Source organism: Coregonus lavaretus, assembly GCF_964263955.1.
Source record: "Coregonus lavaretus genome assembly, chromosome: 16".
Lineage (NCBI taxonomy): Eukaryota > Metazoa > Chordata > Actinopteri > Salmoniformes > Salmonidae > Coregonus > Coregonus lavaretus.
Window position 1 is genome coordinate 21,034,421 of NC_140003.1, and position 23,737 is coordinate 21,058,157.

At 48.8% G+C, this 23,737-nt stretch overlaps 1 pseudogene across 1 annotated transcript; it reads left to right on the top strand.

Moving 5' to 3' along the window:
- The first annotated feature begins 420 nt into the window (after positions 1-420).
- LOC311143432 (transmembrane protein 177-like) lies at positions 421-23,000 on the top strand (annotated as a pseudogene). The gene is made up of 2 exons: positions 421-1,216; positions 22,872-23,000. The product of its transcript is annotated as a transmembrane protein 177-like (transcript).
- The last annotated feature ends 737 nt before the right edge of the window (positions 23,001-23,737 follow it).

Consider the following 23,737-nt stretch of genomic DNA (forward strand, 5'->3'; position numbering starts at 1 on the left):
TTGCATTTTGGGTTTGACCAACAGGGATACAAAATGGTGCATCTTTTTTCAATTGCAATATTAGCGTGCAACTTTTTATTCTGACATAACTGGTACAGTATATATTACCCCCCATGCACTCAGTGTTGTTGTCTCAAGTTGATTGACAATTTCATAATACCAAGTCCAAAGGTGATCCGGATGGGGACTAGGACCTCATACATAGCATCCTTATGAAACCATCATGATGTGTAATGCCATACATCATAGAGAGGATGTATTATTCATAAGACGAGTTGGTCTACACTTTTTTGGTATTTTATTGCAACTTTAATTCACCAGTCAGCCGGGTCAAACCTCTTGCGTTTGATATTGATTTTCTGTTTCTCGGCAGATCCATCCCTATGAGGTCTGTAGCTAACGACCAAATCAACTGTCGCCATGGCATCTCCATTTCTGAAGTATGCTGTGATGGTACAGAAGTATCGGATGCCGCTGCTCATCGGTGCGGCGGGTGTTCGCGGCCCAAATGTTCTACCACGTGTTCCCAGAGAGTACTTACAGGAAGCTGTACCAAGCCTGGAACAAAGGAGAACCAGCCAGCATCTCAGACAAGCTGGAGAGCGTCTTCCATCAGGTCCTGAAAGATTCTGGTGTGGGCTCCCCGGGCGGCTACAGTGCCTTCGCCTCATTTGGCTTCCACACGGTCGGGGCTGATGTGCCCTGGCTTCCCTCTGGTGCCCAGATCAGCATCCCTGACAACTTTAACAGCACACCGGACGACCCGGCTGGCATTACCAACCACACCATCCTCATCAATGGCAAGGAGGTGGAGTGGAACAGCGACATCGGCACTGACCTCAAGGACGCGCTGGTGTAGAGCGGCTCAGAAGTTTGCCATGGCACGGGAGGTGGCTCATCTGGAGGTGGGTGGACCCGTGCTGAATGCGGCTGTAGCGCCGTTCTGCTTGGCAGGGGTGATGGTCTTGGGGGTGACCCTGAAGCAGATCTTCAGGCTGCACGCTGGGCCTGTAGTCTTCAGGGGCGTAGTTAACATAGTGGCATTAGGCCTGGGCGCTGTGTCTTTCTTCCTAACGTCTGATGCCGTCAGCCAATGGCTGGACTACAAATCAGACCGCCACACTGCAGGCCTTTCCAAGGACTATACCAAGGGAGGGGTGGAGTTCTACAACAAGATCCTCTCCCGGAACAAGATGCTACTTTTGCTGATGGGCCAGTGTCACGAGAATTTCTATCTCTAATTAATCAAACTTAATGCTCTGAATAATTCCCAGAGGGTGTAAGGCTCTGGTTTAATCATGAATTAAACAAAGGTCCACAACCGGCAAGAATGATCTGTATGTTTAATCATGGAGAGCTCTGCCGTCAAAAAACACATATACAGCTTTTATACTTCACACAAAGGCACTTTGCTCCACCCACCTTTAGGAGGCCTTTAACCAGTTTCTCAGTCCCCTTCATCCTGGAATGTTTGTCTCAGCAGTTTCTAACTCACCCCCTCTGTTAGTGGGTTTATAATGATAACCCTAACACAGTTCACACAGTCATCATCAGTTTTGGGGTTAACAATTTTAGTCATAATCATAATTCCTCTATCAGTCCACCCTTTGAATACATTTTTACACCCTTAGGATACATGTATTTATAAGCATGACCAATCTGATCTTCATACGTCAGAACTAATAAACATTTCATCCAATTGCGGTCTTTCAGGGTCAAAGTCCTCGTCATCCACCAAGCCTGGAGCATCGTTTTTCCCACTCCCCTGGTCAGAGTCCGGAGTCGGTCCATCTCTCATCATTTGTTGAGATACTGCATTCACCAACGCCTTACTCACCAATCCTCGGACACAGGGAACAAGACAACAACCACATAATACAAGAATACCCATACAAACGCTGACCGCCCCTAAGATGGTGGCTGCTATGGTTATCCATTTACCAAACATTTCATCAAACCACCCTATCCTCGATGTACTAACTCCTGAGTTCTCAGCTCATTCTTCACTTAGAGCAGTTAATTCTGAAAGAGCTCTGGTGACCGTCCCATCCGGTGTGGTGTTGTTAGGGATAAATGTGCAACAATGGCTTATCATTCTAGAGACACCGCCCCTTTCTGCCTGATCTAGAGCCAACCTCTTTTCCTAAGTCATGAGTGAGATGGCGGATAATTGTTCAGAGATCCCTTTTACTGCATCCCTAGTCTGGCCAATAAATCGTTGTTGGTCGTAATAGATATAATTAATCCAATCCACAATTTTGTTTATTGTCACCCACCAAAAGAATGTGGTAGTAAACCCTTCCCCTAATTCTTTCATAGCTCGGTATCCATCCGGTACCCCCCTTGATACCCCAATCGTATCCATCTAAATAGGGCTATTCTCCTTCTTGTTAAAACTCCTCCATGTCTGTTTAACCCTTAACCTTGGTTCCTGGTGACTAATTCTAACTAGCTGAATCAGTAGAACCAGGGCGCACGTATCTAGCCACCCTTTTGGAATTCTCTGCCTTATACTGCCTTTACTGGCACACGCCCACCACACATCGGTTACAGGGGCTGTAAGGTTCAGAATTCTCTCCTGTGCTTCTGAACTTAAGTCAATCACATTACTACTATCTCCAATTGATAATTGGTGATGTCTTTGTTTCTCTTTACCCCCCATCTGGATGTTCAGTCCCGCCCGGTCTCATATCCCCGTCCCCAAGTGTTTTTAAACACTTGAGTCTAGGAACAATCCGCCGTGGGATGGAATTTTATCATCCCAAATTGCTTATTGACATGTACCCCACCCATTGGCTACGTCCCTAACCTTTATTTTGAATCCTACAGTCTGCCCTTCTCTGACTCCCATTTTGTAGGCCACTCGTCCTTGACTGTCAGTATGTCGGGTCGCTTCTCTTCTCTTTTACTTCTTAACAATGGTAAGGGCATAGCGTAATTGGTGGTGGATCTTGACATATCAAGACCATTGCCGAGACTATGATGCAGCTCAAGTCACCCCTATTCCCAAAAACCGCCAACCCTCTCCTGTCCTCAGTCTTTCTGCTTGGTACTACCCCATACTCACACCCTGAGAACACACTACAGTGATGATAGGTCGGGGTAGGAGATCTTCGTTAACAGAGGTGATCCCCAGACCCTATTGATCCAGTTCTTCTCTCTAACTCTGCGTGTGTTCAGTGGTGCTTGTATGTGTTCTTACCTTTTTGCAGTGGGTAACGTGGACCCAGGTTGCTCTTTCTGCTATTCTAATGGCAAAGGCAGTGACCAATATAACCTGATAGGGCCCTTCCCAACAGGCCTGCTTCCAGTTTTTCTTCTTTAGGGACTGGATGCTCACCAGTCACCTGGATAGATAGAGTGGGTCACCTTCTCCTTTAGTTTGCCTGTGGGGCACAAAACCTCTGACATACCGGTGTGGTTAATAAACTACCTTCTCACGTTTTCTGCTAGGGTGCTCTTAATTTCTATTTCTGCCTTCTCCGGTCCTCCTAACTCGGGCATTCTGTATGGTCTACCAAATCCCTTCTCCAATGGCAATAACCCTTCTTCATCTGGAGTTCTCCTGATCGTCATTAATACTATCGGTAGACCTTGTACCCCATTTCTTCCTGCTCTCCTGTGTGTTTTCCTTAACCCCTCTCTAATCATACCGTTCACATCAGTATTCTCTTTCTAGACTGTATCTAAAAAAAATGTTTTTTAAAAGTGTTTTGTCCTCTCCTTCGTATATTTATTATTTAATCCTACCATCTACTATCATCCCCCCTTTTGACACATGTTTCTGCCCATGTGTCAATATTACCACCTACCTAAACAATCACTTAGGTAATATTGGTAATTTATCATCCAATTGCCATCCCTTATTTATTTTTGAGACTGTCCCTTGCTTCTTTATTGCTCCTCCCACTTCCTTTGTCTTTTATGGCGGCTAAATCTGACTTTCATTCAGTTCAGAATCAATAGTAAGCCAATCAATCAATCCCTTATCTTGTAAAAACACTCATGTTTAGTTTAAACTCTGTTCTACCCCGGCTCTCCCGGGCTTGACCTGAAGACTGATGGTTGGACATGACAGGTCCGTACTTAAATCTTTCAAACCTAACCTAACCCCCCCCCCCCCCCCCCCCCCCCCTTCATGCTGTAATCAATCAAGAAGATAGCAAAGGAGAGACAATGGTTTTAGCTTGAACTCTGCTCAACCCTGGACGTTTTTTCCTCTCTGTTTGAGGAGAGAAGCAAAAGGCTCCCTTCTGCTTGATAACGTAGGACAGCCGTAGGACAGCCATGGATTCCCACTTCACTTACACACCTCTAAAACATTTAATCTAACCCATGACACATTATTTACTACTGCTCATTCTCTTGCTACAATCTGCAAATGTACCAATAAATTATCTTACCATCATTACTACCCCCTTTTCTGAACACATGAGTCACAAAGTCACTCATGCTTTCAAAAACAAAATACCAACATTGTTTATTAAACCATAATAAAAATGAAATTTAAATGACAACATTTGATAATATCTCAACTTACTTCTATCCCGTAAAAGTAATCCAAGATTAGTACAATTGACTAGCAACAGGTATCCCTCATTCAGGGAAAGCTCTCTCTCTCTCTTCTGTTATTTTATGGTTCAAATCATATATCTTATTACCAAATTATAATCTTCACACTTTTCACAGTATTATAAATTACCCTCAACTTGGTAAAATAAACTATCTTAAAGTCCTCTTCTCATGCCTTTAGAATTACCAGTGTGGATGATTAATTAACACCAGAAAGTCAAAACAGAGTTCAGAGGCCATTGAAATCATTCAACAAACTATTCCATCCCATAGAATAGTAAACATTACCATCACTCTAAATATTTCATAAATGTTACTTATCCCAAGTGTTCATTAAGTCCTCATGACATTTATTCTCATAAGAAATCATGTATACCCTAAACTCAGTCAAAAACCAAAAACCACCATAAAATTCACTGTGTGTGTTCCTTTAAGACGTATCACCTATGAACTGTTGAAAACCCCCTAAATTCAACATAACAACCCTTTATAAACGTCATACTAGGTGTGTTATTTTTTATTTGAAAAACCCAATTGAAAAACAACAACCAAAAATAGCCAGGCCCCACTTAATTTGGTAGCTCACTTTTACAACCTAAATACTGCCTAACTTCACTATGCTCTCCCTAGCCCTGGGCAACATTCCAATGAGATAAGCTAATCTCTTTCTCCTGGTTATACATTTTGTTAACCTTCAATTACCATCAGTAATCTAAAGATGGTAAGTACACACAAAACATGATACCGATATCCCCAGTCCTAACTCATCAATAATCGTTTGTATCAATCTAATTCCTCATAACTAATCCATAAAACCACTCAAAATTCCTTGAGTATACAATGATTATGTTTAATTGATTACCCTTCAGATCATGTCCTCTTTAATCTGCTCCATGTGATCTCGTCTCAAATGATCCATTATCAATTATTTGACAATCACCATAGGAAAATCTGTCTCCCCTTCTGTTGTTCCTTTCGCCCCTGTAAATGTCATATTTCATTCATTAGCCAATACAATCACATACTCCGTGTAAGTAAGACATAATATTTTATCCCAGGCATCCCCTTAACATAATGCTATAGGAGACTTCCATCAATCCTGGAAGACACTATATAATACCATGTTTCATTAAGTTCACTACACCTTCTAATATAACCCTATAACCCCTTTCTATTAATTTAATCATCGCAACCTGTTTGTCACGATCGTCGACAGATGAAGCGGACCAAGGCGCAGCGTGATAAGCGTACATTCTTTATTTAGTACACACACGAACCAAAACAACAAACGAAACGATACGTGAAGTCCTAGGTTATACACAAAACCTTACGGAACAAGATCCCACAAAATACTAGTGCCAAACAGGCTGCCTAAGTATGGTCCCCAATCAGAGACAACGAGCTACAGCTGTCTCTGATTGGGAACCACCCTGGCCAACATAGATATAAACGATCTAGAACAAAAGCATAGAAAATGTAACAGAAACTCCACACCCTGGCTCAACATTTAAGAGTCCCCCGAGCCAGGGCGTGACACTGTTGCATTGATGTTTTTTAAAATATAAACCTATTGTTTAATAACTTCATACTTATAACCAATGTTTATTCAATCCATCATCCTAATAGTCACAACTATATCTCATTGTTCAACGTACCATAAACAGATTATCGTTTTAGAAATCACCAATTATTTTCATACACCACTGGTGTTACCCAACCTATACAATAAAGTAATAACCATTAGACTTTGTCAAAGAAATGCTTTTCATTCAACTATTCAAACTTCTGCTCGATATAGTCAAGCAAGTACAACTATTTTACCCGGGAACTAGAACCACAAATTATTTTCCTTTGTCCTCAACTTAAATAATTTTCACAGCTCTATCGCAATTTCAGTTCGCTATTCAATTTCTTTAACTGTTCTCTCTGATTAGGCCCTAATTAATAAAATAAATACTTGCTATCGTTGATAAGCATACATTTAATTATATTCCTATAATTTGAACTATGTACTGTCTCTCACCCCTGACGATGCGCACCACTGGCTTGGTGCGGGGAGCAGGAACGGGCCGGACCGGGCTGGCGACGCGCACCACTGGCTTGGTGCGAGGGGCAGGAATGGGCCGGACCGGGCTGACGACGCGCACCATTGGCTTGGTGCGGGGAGCAGGAACAGGCCGGACCGGGCTGGCGACGCACACCACTGGCCTGGTGCGAGGGGCAGGAACAGGCCGGACCGGGCTGACGACGCGCACCACAGGCTTGGTGCGGGGAGCAGGAACAGGCCGGACCGGGCTGGCGACGCGCACCACAGGCTTGGTGCGGGGAGCAGGAACAGGCCGGACCGGGCTGGCGACGCGCACCACAGGCTTGGTGTGAGGGACAGGAACAGGCCGGGCTGGACTGTGGAGACGGACTGGAGGTCTGGAGCGGAGAGCTGACACAACCCGTCCTGGCTGAATGCCTATTTCCACACAATATGTGTGAGGCATCAGCACAGGACGTACAGGGCTGTGCACTCGTACTGGCACTACAGCACGTGGCACTGGCGCAGGATATCCGGGCCCGAGGAGGGGTACTGGAGGCCACGAGCATTGAGCCGGCACACTCCGTCCTGGCTGCATGCCCACCTTAGCACGACACGTGCGTGGTGCTAGCACAGGACGTACAGGACTGTGCCAGAACACTCGCGCACAGTACGTAGCTCCGCATAACACGGAACCTGCCCAGTCTCACGCTGCCTAGCCTGAGTACGGGGAGTTGGCTCTGCTCTACCTCTAGGCTCCGCCAACCACCCTTCCAGCCCCCCAAACCTGGTGGCCTCCTCTCCTAGTCCGCCGATTCGTCCTGTAGCTGCCTCCAGCAGCCCCGTCGTCCACGCTGTGTGCCCCCCAAAAAAAATGTCTTGGGGTTGCCTCTTGCGTGTCCGTCGTCGGCACGGTTGGCGCCGTTTCTCCTCTCCTGCCTGGGCATTTACTTTTGCCCATGGCCCTCTGCCCGCGAATATGTCCTCCCAAGACCACCATTCGCCCACCTGGGACATCGCCAACTTCTCCTCCTGGGCACGCTGCTTGGTCCTCTCTTGGTGGGATCTTCTGTCACGATCGTCGACAGATGAAGCGTACCAAGGCGCAGCGTGATAAGCGTACATTCTTTATTTAGTACACACACGAACCAAAACAACAAACGAAACGATACCTGAAATCCTAGGTTATACACAAAACCTTACGGAACAAGATCCCACAAAATACTAGTGCCAAACAGGCTGCCTAAGTATGGTCCCCAATCAGAGACAACGAGCTACAGCTGTCTCTGATTGGGAACCACCCTGGCCAACTGTCACGCTCTGGCTCCGGGACTTTGTATTTTGAGCCAGGGTGTGTTCGTTTGGTTGTGTTTTGTTTGGTTGGGTTGTCATTGGTTGTGTTTTCCTTGTTTGGTCAAGTGACTCCCAATCGGAGGTAACGAGTGTCAGCTGTCGGCTCGTTATCTCTGATTGGGAGCCATATTTAAACTGTCTGTGTTCACCTTGTGTTTGTGGGTTTTTGTTCCTTGTCAGTCATTGTCTGAGGACGTTACGTATCGTTTATTGTTTTGTATTCGTGTTTGCACTTTACTATTAAAGTATGTTCGCTCAACACGCTGCGCCTTGGTCCTCTTTAACCAACGATCGTGACAGAAAAACCCACCAAGACCAGACCAAGCAGCGTGTCCAGGAGCCATCGCTAATAGATCTCCGTGGCAGCTTCGACTGGGTCAAACCCATTGAGGAGCTGAGTGACGAGGGTTGGAGACAGAGGAGCGAGAGGTGGGCGAGAATGTTGGAGGCCTGGTCCACGGGGAGGAGAGACCCCCAGAGGATTTTTGGGGGGGGGCTCACGACGTCGGGGCAGCAGGAGGACGCTATGGAGCGGTCCAGCGGGGTTGCAGAGGAGGCCGCCAGGTTACGGGGGCCACTGGTAGAAGAGGGGATGGAAGGTGTAGAGGCACGGCGAGAGGTACTGGCGTGTGTTGCCAGTCCGGTCCGGCCCGTTCCAGATCCCGGTGTAGAGCCAGTGGTGTGTGTCCCCAGTACGGTCCGGTCTGTTCCTGCTCCCCGCACCAAACCTACGGTGTGCGTCGCCAGCCCAGCCCGGCCTGTTCCTGCTCCACGCACAAAGCCTACGGTGTGCGTCGCCAGCCCAGCCCGGCCTGTACCTGCTCCACGCACAAAGCCTACGGTGTGCGTCGCCAGCCCAGCCCGGCCTGTTCCTGCTCCATGCATCAAGCCTACGGGGTGCGTCGCCAGCCCAGCCCGGCCTGTCCCTGCTCCACGCACAAAGCCTACGGTGTGCGTCGCCAGCCCGACCCGGCCTGTTCCTGCCACTCGCACCAAGCCTAGGGTGCGAGTCGTCAGCCTGGTCCAGCCTGTTCCTGCTACTCGCACCAAGCCAAGGGTGCGAGTCGTCAGCCTGGTCCAGCCCATTCCTGCTACTCGCACCAAGCCAGGGATGCGAGTCGTCAGCCTGGTGAGGTCCGTTCCGGCTCCACGCACCAAGCCTAGGGTGCGTATCGTCAGCCAGGTCCGGTCCGTTCCTGCCTCACGCGCTAAGCCAGGGGTGCGCGTCGTCAGTCCTGATCCAGCCAGCTGGGTCAGATCGGATCGGGGCCATTACGGGGGGATTGAAGTAGGGTGGTGGTCAAGCCCGGAGCCGGAGCCGCCTCCGAGGAGCAACACCCACCCAGCCCTCTCCTATTTGGGGTTTTGAGGCGCGGTCGCAGTCCGCGCCTTTAGGGGGGGGTACTGTCACGCTCTGGCTCCGGGACTTTGTATTTTGAGCCAGGGTGTGTTCGTTTGGTTGTGTTTTGTTTGGTTGGGTTGTCATTGGTTGTGTTTTCCTTGTTTGGTCAAGTGACTCCCAATCGGAGGTAACGAGTGTCAGCTGTCGGCTCGTTATCTCTGATTGGGAGCCATATTTAAACTGTCTGTGTTCACCTTGTGTTTGTGGGTTTTTGTTCCTTGTCAGTCATTGTCTGAGGACGTTACGTATCGTTTATTGTTTTGTATTCGTGTTTGCACTTTACTATTAAAGTATGTTCGCTCAACACGCTGCGCCTTGGTCCTCTCTAACCAACGATCGTGACACCAACATAGATATAAACGATCTAGAACAAAAGCATAGAAAATGTAACAGAAACTCCACACCCTGGCTCAACATTTAAGAGTCCCCCGAGCCAGGGCGTGACACTGTTGCATTGATGTTTTTTAAAATATAAACCTATTGTTTAATAACTTCATACTTATAACCAATGTTTATTCAATCCATCATCCTAATAGTCACAACTATATCTCATTGTTCAACGTACCATAAACAGATTATCGTTTTAGAAATCACCAATTATTTTCATACACCACTGGTGTTACCCAACCTATACAATAAAGTAATAACCATTAGACTTTGTCAAAGAAATGCTTTTCATTCAACTATTCAAACTTCTGCTCGATATAGTCAAGCAAGTACAACTCTTTTACCCGGGAACTAGAACCACAAATTATTTTCCTTTGTCCTCAACTTAAATAATTTTCACAGCTCTATCGCAATTTCAGTTCGCTATTCAATTTCTTTAACTGTTCTCTCTGATTAGGCCCTAATTAATAAAATAAATACTTGCTATCGTTGATAAGCATACATTTAATTATATTCCTATAATTTGAACTATGTACTGTCTCTCACCCCTGACGATGCGCACCACTGGCTTGGTGCGGGGAGCAGGAACGGGCCGGACCGGGCTGGCGACGCGCACCACTGGCTTGGTGCGAGGGGCAGGAATGGGCCGGACCGGGCTGACGACGCGCACCATTGGCTTGGTGCGGGGAGCAGGAACAGGCCGGACCGGGCTGGCGACGCACACCACTGGCCTGGTGCGAGGGGCAGGAACAGGCCGGACCGGGCTGACGACGCGCACCACAGGCTTGGTGCGGGGAGCAGGAACAGGCCGGACCGGGCTGGCGACGCGCACCACAGGCTTGGTGCGGGGAGCAGGAACAGGCCGGACCGGGCTGGCGACGCGCACCACAGGCTTGGTGTGAGGGACAGGAACAGGCCGGGCTGGACTGTGGAGACGGACTGGAGGTCTGGAGCGGAGAGCTGACACAACCCGTCCTGGCTGAATGCCTATTTCCACACAATATGTGTGAGGCATCAGCACAGGACGTACAGGGCTGTGCACTCATACTGGCACTACAGCACGTGGCACTGGCGCAGGATATCCGGGCCCGAGGAGGGGTACTGGAGGCCACGAGCATTGAGCCGGCACACTCCGTCCTGGCTGCATGCCCACCTTAGCACGACACGTGCGTGGTGCTAGCACAGGACGTACAGGACTGTGCCGGAACACTCGCGCACAGTACGTGGCTCCGCATAACACGGAACCTGCCCAGTCTCACGCTGCCTAGCCTGAGTACGGGGAGTTGGCTCTGCTCTACCTCTAGGCTCCGCCAACCACCCTTCCAGCCCCCCAAACCTGGTGGCCTCCTCTCCTAGTCCGCCGATTCGTCCTGTAGCTGCCTCCAGCAGCCCCGTCGTCCACGCTGTGTGCCCCCCCAAAAAAATGTCTTGGGGTTGCCTCTTGCGTGTCCGTCGTCGGCACGGTTGGCGCCGTTTCTCCTCTCCTGCCTGGGCATTTACTTTTGCCCATGGCCCTCTGCCCGCGAATATGTCCTCCCAAGACCACCATTCGCCCACCTGGGACATCGCCAACTTCTCCTCCTGGGCACGCTGCTTGGTCCTCTCTTGGTGGGATCTTCTGTCACGATCGTCGACAGATGAAGCGTACCAAGGCGCAGCGTGATAAGCGTACATTCTTTATTTAGTACACACACGAACCAAAACAACAAACGAAACGATACCTGAAATCCTAGGTTATACACAAAACCTTACGGAACAAGATCCCACAAAATACTAGTGCCAAACAGGCTGCCTAAGTATGGTCCCCAATCAGAGACAACGAGCTACAGCTGTCTCTGATTGGGAACCACCCTGGCCAACTGTCACGCTTTGGCTCCGGGACTTTGTATTTTGAGCCAGGGTGTGTTCGTTTGGTTGTGTTTTGTTTGGTTGGGTTGTCATTGGTTGTGTTTTCCTTGTTTGGTCAAGTGACTCCCAATCGGAGGTAACGAGTGTCAGCTGTCGGCTCGTTATCTCTGATTGGGAGCCATATTTAAACTGTCTGTGTTCACCTTGTGTTTGTGGGTTTTTGTTCCTTGTCAGTCATTGTCTGAGGACGTTACGTATCGTTTATTGTTTTGTATTCGTGTTTGCACTTTACTATTAAAGTATGTTCGCTCAACACGCTGCGCCTTGGTCCTCTTTAACCAACGATCGTGACAGAAAAACCCACCAAGACCAGACCAAGCAGCGTGTCCAGGAGCCATCGCTAATAGATCTCCGTGGCAGCTTCGACTGGGTCAAACCCATTGAGGAGCTGAGTGACGAGGGTTGGAGACAGAGGATCGAGAGGTGGGCGAGAATGTTGGAGGCCTGGTCCACGGGGAGGAGAGACCCCCAGAGGATTTTTTGGGGGGGGCTCACGACGTCGGGGCAGCAGGAGGACGCTATGGAGCGGTCCAGCGGGGTTGCAGAGGAGGCCGCCAGGTTACGGGGGCCACTGGTAGAAGAGGGGATGGAAGGTGTAGAGGCACGGCGAGAGGTACTGGCGTGTGTTGCCAGTCCGGTCCGGCCCGTTCCAGATCCCGGTGTAGAGCCAGTGGTGTGTGTCCCCAGTACGGTCCGGTCTGTTCCTGCTCCCCGCACCAAACCTACGGTGTGCGTCGCCAGCCCAGCCCGGCCTGTTCCTGCTCCACGCACAAAGCCTACGGTGTGCGTCGCCAGCCCAGCCCGGCCTGTACCTGCTCCACGCACAAAGCCTACGGTGTGCGTCGCCAGCCCAGCCCGGCCTGTTCCTGCTCCATGCACCAAGCCTACGGGGTGCGTCGCCAGCCCAGCCCGGCCTGTCCCTGCTCCACGCACAAAGCCTACGGTGTGCGTCGCCAGCCCGACCCGGCCTGTTCCTGCCACTCGCACCAAGCCTAGGGTGCGAGTCGTCAGCCTGGTCCAGCCTGTTCCTGCTACTCGCACCAAGCCAAGGGTGCGAGTCGTCAGCCTGGTCCAGCCCATTCCTGCTACTCGCACCAAGCCAGGGATGCGAGTCGTCAGCCTGGTGAGGTCCGTTCCGGCTCCACGCACCAAGCCTAGGGTGCGTATCGTCAGCCAGGTCCGGTCCGTTCCTGCCTCACGCGCTAAGCCAGGGGTGCGCGTCGTCAGTCCTGATCCAGCCAGCTGGGTCAGATCGGATCGGGGCCATTACGGGGGGATTGAAGTAGGGTGGTGGTCAAGCCCGGAGCCGGAGCCGCCTCCGAGGAGCAACACCCACCCAGCCCTCTCCTATTTGGGGTTTTGAGGCGCGGTCGCAGTCCGCGCCTTTAGGGGGGGGTACTGTCACGCTCTGGCTCCGGGACTTTGTATTTTGAGCCAGGGTGTGTTCGTTTGGTTGTGTTTTGTTTGGTTGGGTTGTCATTGGTTGTGTTTTCCTTGTTTGGTCAAGTGACTCCCAATCGGAGGTAACGAGTGTCAGCTGTCGGCTCGTTATCTCTGATTGGGAGCCATATTTAAACTGTCTGTGTTCACCTTGTGTTTGTGGGTTTTTGTTCCTTGTCAGTCATTGTCTGAGGACGTTACGTATCGTTTATTGTTTTGTATTCGTGTTTGCACTTTACTATTAAAGTATGTTCGCTCAACACGCTGCGCCTTGGTCCTCTCTAACCAACGATCGTGACACCAACATAGATATAAACGATCTAGAACAAAAGCATAGAAAATGTAACAGAAACTCCACACCCTGGCTCAACATTTAAGAGTCCCCCGAGCCAGGGCGTGACACTGTTGCATTGATGTTTTTTAAAATATAAACCTATTGTTTAATAACTTCATACTTATAACCAATGTTTATTCAATCCATCATCCTAATAGTCACAACTATATCTCATTGTTCAACGTACCATAAACAGATTATCGTTTTAGAAATCACCAATTATTTTCATACACCACTGGTGTTACCCAACCTATACAATAAAGTAATAACCATTAGACTTTGTCAAAGAAATGCTTTTCATTCAACTATTCAAACTTCTGCTCGATATAGTCAAGCAAGTACAACTCTTTTACCCGGGAACTAGAACCACAAATTATTTTCCTTTGTCCTCAACTTAAATAATTTTCACAGCTCTATCGCAATTTCAGTTCGCTATTCAATTTCTTTAACTGTTCTCTCTGATTAGGCCCTAATTAATAAAATAAATACTTGCTATCGTTGATAAGCATACATTTAATTATATTCCTATAATTTGAACTATGTACTGTCTCTCACCCCTGACGATGCGCACCACTGGCTTGGTGCGGGGAGCAGGAACGGGCCGGACCGGGCTGGCGACGCGCACCACTGGCTTGGTGCGAGGGGCAGGAATGGGCCGGACCGGGCTGACGACGCGCACCATTGGCTTGGTGCGGGGAGCAGGAACAGGCCGGACCGGGCTGGCGACGCACACCACTGGCCTGGTGCGAGGGGCAGGAACAGGCCGGACCGGGCTGACGACGCGCACCACAGGCTTGGTGCGGGGAGCAGGAACAGGCCGGACCGGGCTGGCGACGCGCACCACAGGCTTGGTGCGGGGAGCAGGAACAGGCCGGACCGGGCTGGCGACGCGCACCACAGGCTTGGTGCGAGGGACAGGAACAGGCCGGGCTGGACTGTGGAGACGGACTGGAGGTCTGGAGCGGAGAGCTGACACAACCCGTCCTGGCTGAATGCCTATTTCCACACAATATGTGTGAGGCATCAGCACAGGACGTACAGGGCTGTGCACTCGTACTGGCACTACAGCACGTGGCACTGGCGCAGGATATCCGGGCCCGAGGAGGGGTACTGGAGGCCACGAGCATTGAGCCGGCACACTCCGTCCTGGCTGCATGCCCACCTTAGCACGACACGTGCGTGGTGCTAGCACAGGACGTACAGGACTGTGCCGGAACACTCGCGCACAGTACGTGGCTCCGCATAACACGGAACCTGCCCAGTCTCACGCTGCCTAGCCTGAGTACGGGGAGTTGGCTCTGCTCTACCTCTAGGCTCCGCCAACCACCCTTCCAGCCCCCCAAACCTGGTGGCCTCCTCTCCTAGTCCGCCGATTCGTCCTGTAGCTGCCTCCAGCAGCCCCGTCGTCCACGCTGTGTGCCCCCCAAAAAAAGGTCTTGGGGTTGCCTCTTGCGTGTCCGTCGTCGGCACGGTTGGCGCCGTTTCTCCTCTCCTGCCTGGGCATTTACTTTTGCCCATGGCCCTCTGCCCGCGAATATGCCCTCCCAAGACCACCATTCGCCCACCTGGGACATCGCCAACTTCTCCTCCTGGGCACGCTGCTTGGTCCTCTCTTGGTGGGATCTTCTGTCACGATCGTCGACAGATGAAGCGTACCAAGGCGCAGCGTGATAAGCGTACATTCTTTATTTAGTACACACACGAACCAAAACAACAAACGAAACGATACCTGAAATCCTAGGTTATACACAAAACCTTACGGAACAAGATCCCACAAAATACTAGTGCCAAACAGGCTGCCTAAGTATGGTCCCCAATCAGAGACAACGAGCTACAGCTGTCTCTGATTGGGAACCACCCTGGCCAACATAGATATAAACGATCTAGAACAAAAGCATAGAAAATGTAACAGAAACTCCACACCCTGGCTCAACATTTAAGAGTCCCCCGAGCCAGGGCGTGAAACTGTTGCATTGATGTTTTTTTAAATATAAACCTATTGTTTAATAACTTCATACTTATAACCAATGTTTATTCAATCCATCATCCTAATAGTCACAACTATATCCCATTGTTCAACGTACCATAAACAGATTATCGTTTTAGAAATCACCAATTATTTTCATACACCACTGGTGTTACCCAACCTATACAATAAAGTAATAACCATTAGACTTTGTCAAAGAAATGCTTTTCATTCAACTATTCAAACTTCTGCTCGATATAGTCAAGCAAGTATAACTCTTTTACCCGGGAACTAGATCCACAAATTATTTTCCTTTGTCCTCAACTTAAATAATTTTCACAGCTCTATCGCAATTTCAGTTCGCTATTCAATTTCTTTAACTGTTCTCTCTGATTAGACCCTAATTAATAAAATAAATACTTGCTATCGTTGATAAGCATACATTTAATTATATTCCTATAATTTGAACTATGTACTGTCTCTCACCCCTCCCCCCCGCTCCTTCCTACACAACGGGGGAGGCGCGAGGACCTGCCCTAATCATCTTCCTTCTTACGAAATCATGTCATTAGTACTTGTAACATATTTTCATACACCTTTCTAGAATACTTCTACTTAAGCTATCTAATTCAACCTTTCACATTTCTCAATCCACGTAGTAATCTAGATCCTTAGCCCCAATGCGAAAGCTTTACCCACTGTCCCTACCTGGGTTCGAACCAGGGACCCTCTACATACATTGCCAGTCACTCCACAAAATCCGCGATCCTTTCAAAGCAACTACTTCCAGTTCATAGAGCAAGTGACGTCACCAAATGAAAACCACACTAGTGTCACGACCGTCTATAAAGGGAGCAGACCAATACGCAGCGCGTTGAGTGAACATGATGACTTTAATTGATAAAGCACGTAAATACAAAACAAAAGACGATAGTGAAGTCCAACAGTGACTATGACTGAAACGGAACAAAAACCCACAACCACAAGGTGAAAACACACAGTATAAATATGGCTCCCAATCAGAGATAACGAGCCGACAGCTGACACTCGTTACCTCCGATTGGGAGTCACTGACCAAACACGGAAACAAAACCAAAACCAAACACAACAAATGAACACACCCTAACCCAACACAACCAAATGAATACACCCTGGCTCAAACAACACAGTCCCGGAGCCAGAGTGTGACAGTACCCCCCCCTAAAGGCGCGGACTGCGACTGCGCCTCAATACGGGCTAAACAAGGGAGGGCTGGGCGGGCATACCTCCTCGGCGGTGGTTCTGGCTCCGGTCGTGGTCTCCACCCCACCATAGTCACTACCCGCTTTCGTCGCCTCCTCCAACTGACCCCCACCGGATTAAGGGGCAGCACCGGACTAAGAGGCAGCACCGGACTAAGGGGCAGCACCGGACTGAATGGCGGATCCTGGCTGGCTGGCTCTGGCGGATCATGGCTGGCGGAAGGCTCTGGCTGATCCTGTCTGGCGGAAGGCTCTGGCTGATCCTGTCTGGCGGAAGGCTCTGGCTGATCCTGTCTGGCGGAAGGCTCTGGCTGATCCTGTCTGGCGGAAGGCTCTGGCTGATCCTGTCTGGCGGAAGGCTCTAGCGGCTCCGGTCTCGCGGACGGCTCTGAAGGCTCATGGCAGACGGGCAGTTCAATCGCCGTTGGGCAGACGGGCAGTTCAGGCCCCGTTGGGCAGACGGCAGACTCTGGCCGTCTGAGGCGCACTATAGGCCTGGTGCGTGGTGCCGGAACTGGTGGTCCCGGGCTGAGGACACGCATCTCAGGGCTAGTGCGGGGAGAAGGAACAGGCCGGACCGGGCTGGCGACGCGCACCGTAGGTTTGGTGCGAGTGGCAGGAACAGGCCGGGTCGGGCTGGCGACGCGCACCGTAGATTTGGTGCGGGTGGCAGGAACAGGCCGGACCGGGCTGGCGACGCGCACAGTAGGCTTGGTGCGAGTGGCAGGAACAGGCCGGGTCGGGCTGGCGACGCGCACCGTAGACTTGGTGCGGGTGGCAGGAACAGGCCGGACCGGGCTGGCGACGCGCACCGTAGGCTTGGTGCGAGTGGCAGGAACAGGCCGGGTCGGGCTGGCGACGCGCACCGTAGACTTGGTGCGGGTGGCAGGAACAGGCCGGACCGGGCTGGCGACGCGCACCGTAGGTTTGGTGCGAGTGGCAGGAACAGGCCGGGTCGGGCTGGCGACGCACACCGTAGGGTTAGTGCGTGAAGCAGGAACAGGCCGGGCTGGGCTGGCGACGCACACCGTAGGTTCTGTGCGTGGAGCAGAAACAGGCCGGGCTGGGCTGGCGACGCACACCGTAGGTTCTGTGCGTGGAGCAGGAACAGGCCGGGCAGGGCTGGCGACGCACACCGTAGGTTCTGTGCGTGGAGCAGGAACAGGCCGGGCTGGGCTGGCGACGCACACCGTAGGTTCTGTGCGTGGAGCAGGAACAGGCCGGGCTGGGCTGGCGACGCACACCGTGGGCTTGGTGCGTGGAGTAGGAACAGCCCGGTCCGTACTGGGAACACACACCACTGGCCTTAACTGAGGATCAGGAACGGGCCGGACCGGACTGGTAACACACATCAGTCTCTCACGCCGTGCCGCAACAACTTCCCTTCCTCTACTCGCCAATGGCTCCCGTAATCCGATAGCCTTCTCTCCACGTCTCCCTGTGGCAGCCTCCTGCTGCCCAGCCGCCCAAGCCATGTGCCCCCCCCCAAAACTTTTTGGGGTTGCCTCTCGTCCATCCGACGATGGCCCTGCTGACGCCGTTGCTCCTCTCCTGCCAGGTTCTCCCCCTTCATCGCCCTCCGGTACCGGACGGCCTCCTCCTGCGTAATATGTCCCCAGCCGAGGAGGACATCCACCAGCGTTCTCTCCTGCGGGTGTTCCCGTATACGCTGCTTGGTCCTTTGAAGGTGGGTTTTTCTGTCACGACCGTCTATAAAGGGAGCAGACCAATACGCAGCGCGTTGAGTGAACATGATGACTTTAATTGATAAAGCACGTAAATACAAAACAAAAGACGATAGTGAAGTCCAACAGTGACTATGACTGAAACGGAACAAAAACCCACAACCACAAGGTGAAAACACACAGTATAAATATGGCTCCCAATCAGAGATAACGAGCCGACAGCTGACACTCGTTACCTCCGATTGGGAGTCACTGACCAAACACGGAAACAAAACCAAAACCAAACACAACAAATGAACACACCCTAACCCAACACAACCAAATGAATACACCCTGGCTCAAACAACACAGTCCCGGAGCCAGAGTGTGACAACTAGGTCTCACCTCATTCAGCAACACAAAAACAATCTCTCCCTGCACCTATTCGTGTTGAATAAGTGAGTATTTTTTTCTATTTAACCCAAACCACGCTACAAATCTTCCATTCAACATCACCAAACCAAATACTCAGTAGTATCCGGTTACCACCCATACCAGCCGTTGAATTCCACTCATACATACAGATTTCACCTTATGCCATTGAAATGCCCAATAAACCATAATAGTTCAATGGAACCCTCTATTGGCTATCTACTATATTATACATTACTTCTATAACAACATTAGTTATGGTCCGATTACCCATTAAACCTTATCTCATGATCAAACAACGGCACAACCTTGAACTCATATGCTCTACTTTCTCACCCATGACGTACATCTACGTTTGGGTGAGAAAGTTCATACGTATATATCGTTAGAAATGTATAGGTACCTCTCAAATAATCGCTTCGTGGTGTTTTTAGCTAATTCTTAATCAACACAAATCACTTCTTCAAACATTTTACCAGTGGAACCAAAAAATAGACTGTCATTTCCCGGACACTGCCCTTTCCTTTATCTCTGCAGTCGCGATGGTTATGACCTGTTTTGTTACAGTATTTACACGGGGCCTCACACTCTCTGGCAAAATGACCCTCCTTGTTACAGTTAAAGCACTTCCTCTTATCTCCTCCCCTATTCTGCCTCCCTGATTTATTATAGCTCTCTAATCTCTTCAACTCTCTGTGTTTAAATTCTCTAGCCCTTCTTGACTCTTTCTCTCTATCCAGTTCTTTCCTTAGCCTGCCTATTTCCTTTCAAAATCAAATCAAATCAAATTTTATTGGTCACATGCGCCGAATACAACAGGTGCCCTTAACCAACAGTGCATTTATTTTTAACAAAAAAAGTAAAAATAAAACAACAACAAAAAAAGTGTTGAGAAAAAAAGAGCAGAAGTAAAATAAAGTAACAGTAGGGAGGCTATATATACAGGGGGGTACCATTGCAGAGTCAATGTGCGGGGGCACCAGCTAGTTGAGGTAGTTGAGGTAATATGTACATGTGGGTAGAGTTAAAGTGACTATGCATAAATAATTAACAGAGTAGCAGCAGCGTAAAAAGGATGGGGTGGGGGGGCAGTGCAAATAGTCCAGGTAGCCATGATTAGCTGTTCAGGAGTCTTATGGCTTGGGGGTAGAAGCTGTTGAGAAGTCTTTTGGACCTAGACTTGGCGCTCCGGTACCGCTTGCCATGCTGTAGCAGAGAGAACAGTCTATGACTAGGGTGGCTGGAGTCTTTGCCAATTTTGAGGGCCTTCCTCTGACACCGCCTGGTATAGATGTCCTGAATGGCAGGAAGCTTGGCCCCAGTGATGTACTGGGCCGTACGCACTACCCTCTGTAGTGCGTTGCGGTCGGAGGCCAAGCAGTTGCCATACCAGGCGGTGATGCAACCAGTCAGGATGCTCTCGATGGTGCAGCTGTAGAATTTTTTGAGGATCTGAGGACTCATGCCAAATCTTTTCAGTCTCCTGAGGGGGAATAGGCTTTGTCGTGCCCTCTTCATGACTGTCTTGGTGTGTTTGGACCATGATAGTTCGTTGGTGATGTGGACACCAAGGAACTTGAAGCTCTCAACCTGTTCCACTACAGCCCCGTCGATGAGAATGGGGGCGTGCTCAGTCCTCTTTTTTTTCCTGTAGTCCACAATCATCTCCTTTGTCTTTGTCACGTTGAGGGAGAGGTTGTTGTCCTGGCACCACACGGCCAGGTCTCTGACCTCCTCCCTATAGGCTGTCTCATCGTTGTCGGTGATCAGGCCTACCACTGTTGTGTCGTCGGCAAACTTAATGATGGTGTTGGAGTCGTGCCTGGCCATGCAGTCATGGGTGAACAGAGAGTACAGGAGGGGACTGTGCACGCAGCCCTGAGGGGCCCCCGTGTTGAGGATCAGTGTGGCAGATGTGTTGTTACCTACCCTTACCACCTGGGGGCGGCCCGTCAGGAAGTCCAGGATCCAGTTGCAGAGGGAGGTGTTTAGTCCCAGGATCCTTAGCTTAGTGATGAGCTTAGAGGGCACTATGGTGTTGAATGCTGAGCTGTAGTCAATGAATAGCATTCTCACGTAGGTGTTCCTCTTGTCCAGGTGGGAAAGGGCAGTGTGGAGTGCAATAGAGATTGCATCATCTGTAGATCTGTTGGGGCGGTATGCAAATTGGAGTGGGTCTAGGGTTTCTGGGATAATGCTGTTGATGTGAGCCATGACCAGCCTTTCAAAGCACTTCATGGCTACAGACGTCAGTGCTACGGGTCGGTAGTCATTTAGGCAGGTTATCTTAGAGTCCTTGGGCACGGGGACTATGGTGGTCTGCTTGAAACATGTTGGTATTACAGACTCAGTCAGGGACATGTTGAAAATGTCAGTGAAGACACTTGCCAGTTGGTCAGCACATGCCCTGAGTTCTGTAAGTTATTTCTCTAAAACTTCCCTCTCTTCCAACATTCCGGCTTGGCCGTCATATGGTGGGGGAGGGGTGGGGACCAGTCCTAATTTTCTCCTACACATGACAACGTTATCATCTGGGCTTCCTTTCCAAGCCTGCTCTGCTAAAACTCGATATAACCTTTCTGCCCTTTGCTCTGGGGGAGGCACTGAAACCTCAACTTTTACTTCATTTTCTCCTTTCTCCTTTTCTGTCCTTCCTCTCTCTTTCGAGCCTCCAAAAGCCATACTCTCGCTGTCTCTAGCCCCTCCCCTCGCTGTTTCTTCAAATCCGTTCCACAGTTTACATGCATCTGTCTAATCATAGCCTCTAATTTCTCTACATCGAGATGCCCAATAAATCCATACCTCTTCTCCCAAATGGATCCATAATACATATTTCTTTGATCCCTTCCTAACATATATCTTTCATCCCCCGTTAATTCTCGGACCTCTTTAGAATATTTATTTCCCATGGTAGAAAAAGAAGAAATCCCCCCGTCTCCCTTATCATTTAGTAATAATTCAATCAATAATTATTTTCTTTGGGACTTATTATTAGGTGCAACTTTTGAGCAAATGTTATGATCTGCTTTTGTAATCAACCATTTAAATTATTCAACCCGTAACCCAGAGTTTAAGACCCCAGTTTCATGAAACGGATGGGACAACCATTTTTTTTCTCACGCGACCTATTTTAGTCCCTTCCTTGAAACAATTATCACGTATTTCGATGGATCATTAGGTCTCACACGTATACAACCTTATACGATTTTTTGCTAACACGATCCGTAACCCAGAGGTCGTAACTGCTATAGTTTTATGAAATAGACAGAGTTAGAGCAAATCCCCAGTTGTTTATGACTCTTGACTTGTTTAATGTATCTATCTCACACGATGATAATTATCTCCCTTCCTGTTTATATTGTAAAGACTGTATCTTGTACAATCTCAATATTAACTAGTTTATTTTGGTATAGGCCTATTACCTAGAGTCATTTTCGGACCCCCCTTCCTTCCTTTATACCCTTATGAGATTTTGGTAACTATTCTCTGCCCTTCACAAGAATTACTATTCTATACAAGTTCAAATCATTTCACCAAAAATCCATGAATAAAAATTATTGACCTTATCCTTGCAGTTGGGATTTAAATGCTTTTTCAGATCTCGTCAACGTCTTTATTGTTCATAAGTTCATCACCGGCCTGTTTATAACCTTAACGTCAAAGGCCAGGTATATTCTATACGGATACTATCATCCGCCCGTGCACGGTTTTCGGTGTCCTCAGAACAATAAAGACGTATTTTGAGCTCCGCTCGAAGGACCATTTGTCACGAGAATTTCTATCTCTAATTAATCAAACTTAATGCTCTGAATAATTCCCAGAGGGTGTAAGGCTCTGGTTTAATCATGAATTAAACAAAGGTCCACAACCGGCAAGAATGATCTGTATGTTTAATCATGGAGAGCTCTGCCGCCAAAAAACACATATACAGCTTTTATACTTCACACAAAGGCACTTTGCTCCGCCCACCTTTAGGAGGCCTTTAACCAGTTTCTCAGTCCCCTTCATCCTGGAATGTTTGTCTCAGCAGTTTCTAACTCACCCCCTCTGTTAGTGGGTTTATAATGATAACCCTAACACATTTCACACAGTCATCATCAGTATTGGGGTTAACAATTTTAGTCATAATCATAATTCCTCTATCAGCCAGAAGGGGGAGGAGATGTACGTGCCCAGTGGCAACCTGTTCTCTGCTCACCTGCAGAGATGCCATGGCGTCAGTACACCTCCAGGAAGGATGGCATTGTGGGCCTACTTAAGGAAGAGAAGACCTAAAATGGACATTGGAAGCCCACTAATTTCTGAGCTTTGGCGTCTAGCCAGCTACTTGTAAAGTCTGAGACAAGACTAGAAGCCCACCACTGTTTTATTTATGCAATCACAATTACTGTAAGAAAAAGTTAATTTCAACCACATGTAACATTGCCTGAATAATGACAGTCATCCCTGACCTTGAATTCTTCATTTTCTCTTATCAGAATCAATTTTACCTTTGCCTAAAATGAACGTGAATATTGGTTTGGATATGTTATACATGTGATAGGTGGTCTATATGTGCACCTGCACTTTTGTGCTGTTGTAAAACACATCAGGGCAAGGAACAATAAAAAGCTTTCATAAAAAGCCAAATTTGACAAAGTCTGTTATAATATTAAACATGTACAGCTGACTTGTGTACGATGAAACTGTTTTGTGAATGTTTAACCAAAACAAAGAAAAAAGAGAGTGAGGTGTGCGTGAAGGGAATCAAGAATCTGTTTGGTTTAGAGGAAGTCATCTTTTTAAAGCCGGTTGCTTGGCGAGACGGGTCATAATATACAGCAGCAAGACGGATCTTAATATATAACATTGAATCTCCTGAGTATACACATTTAGTTGGTGGCCATTTAGTTCGTCTGCATATTAAATGGACAACTTAATAAAGTACTTTAATCACATCTCACACGTCTCAAGCCCTGTGGAGTTCTAAAAAAAGAAACAAGTAATTAATGCTGTGACAGAGCTTCTACTGC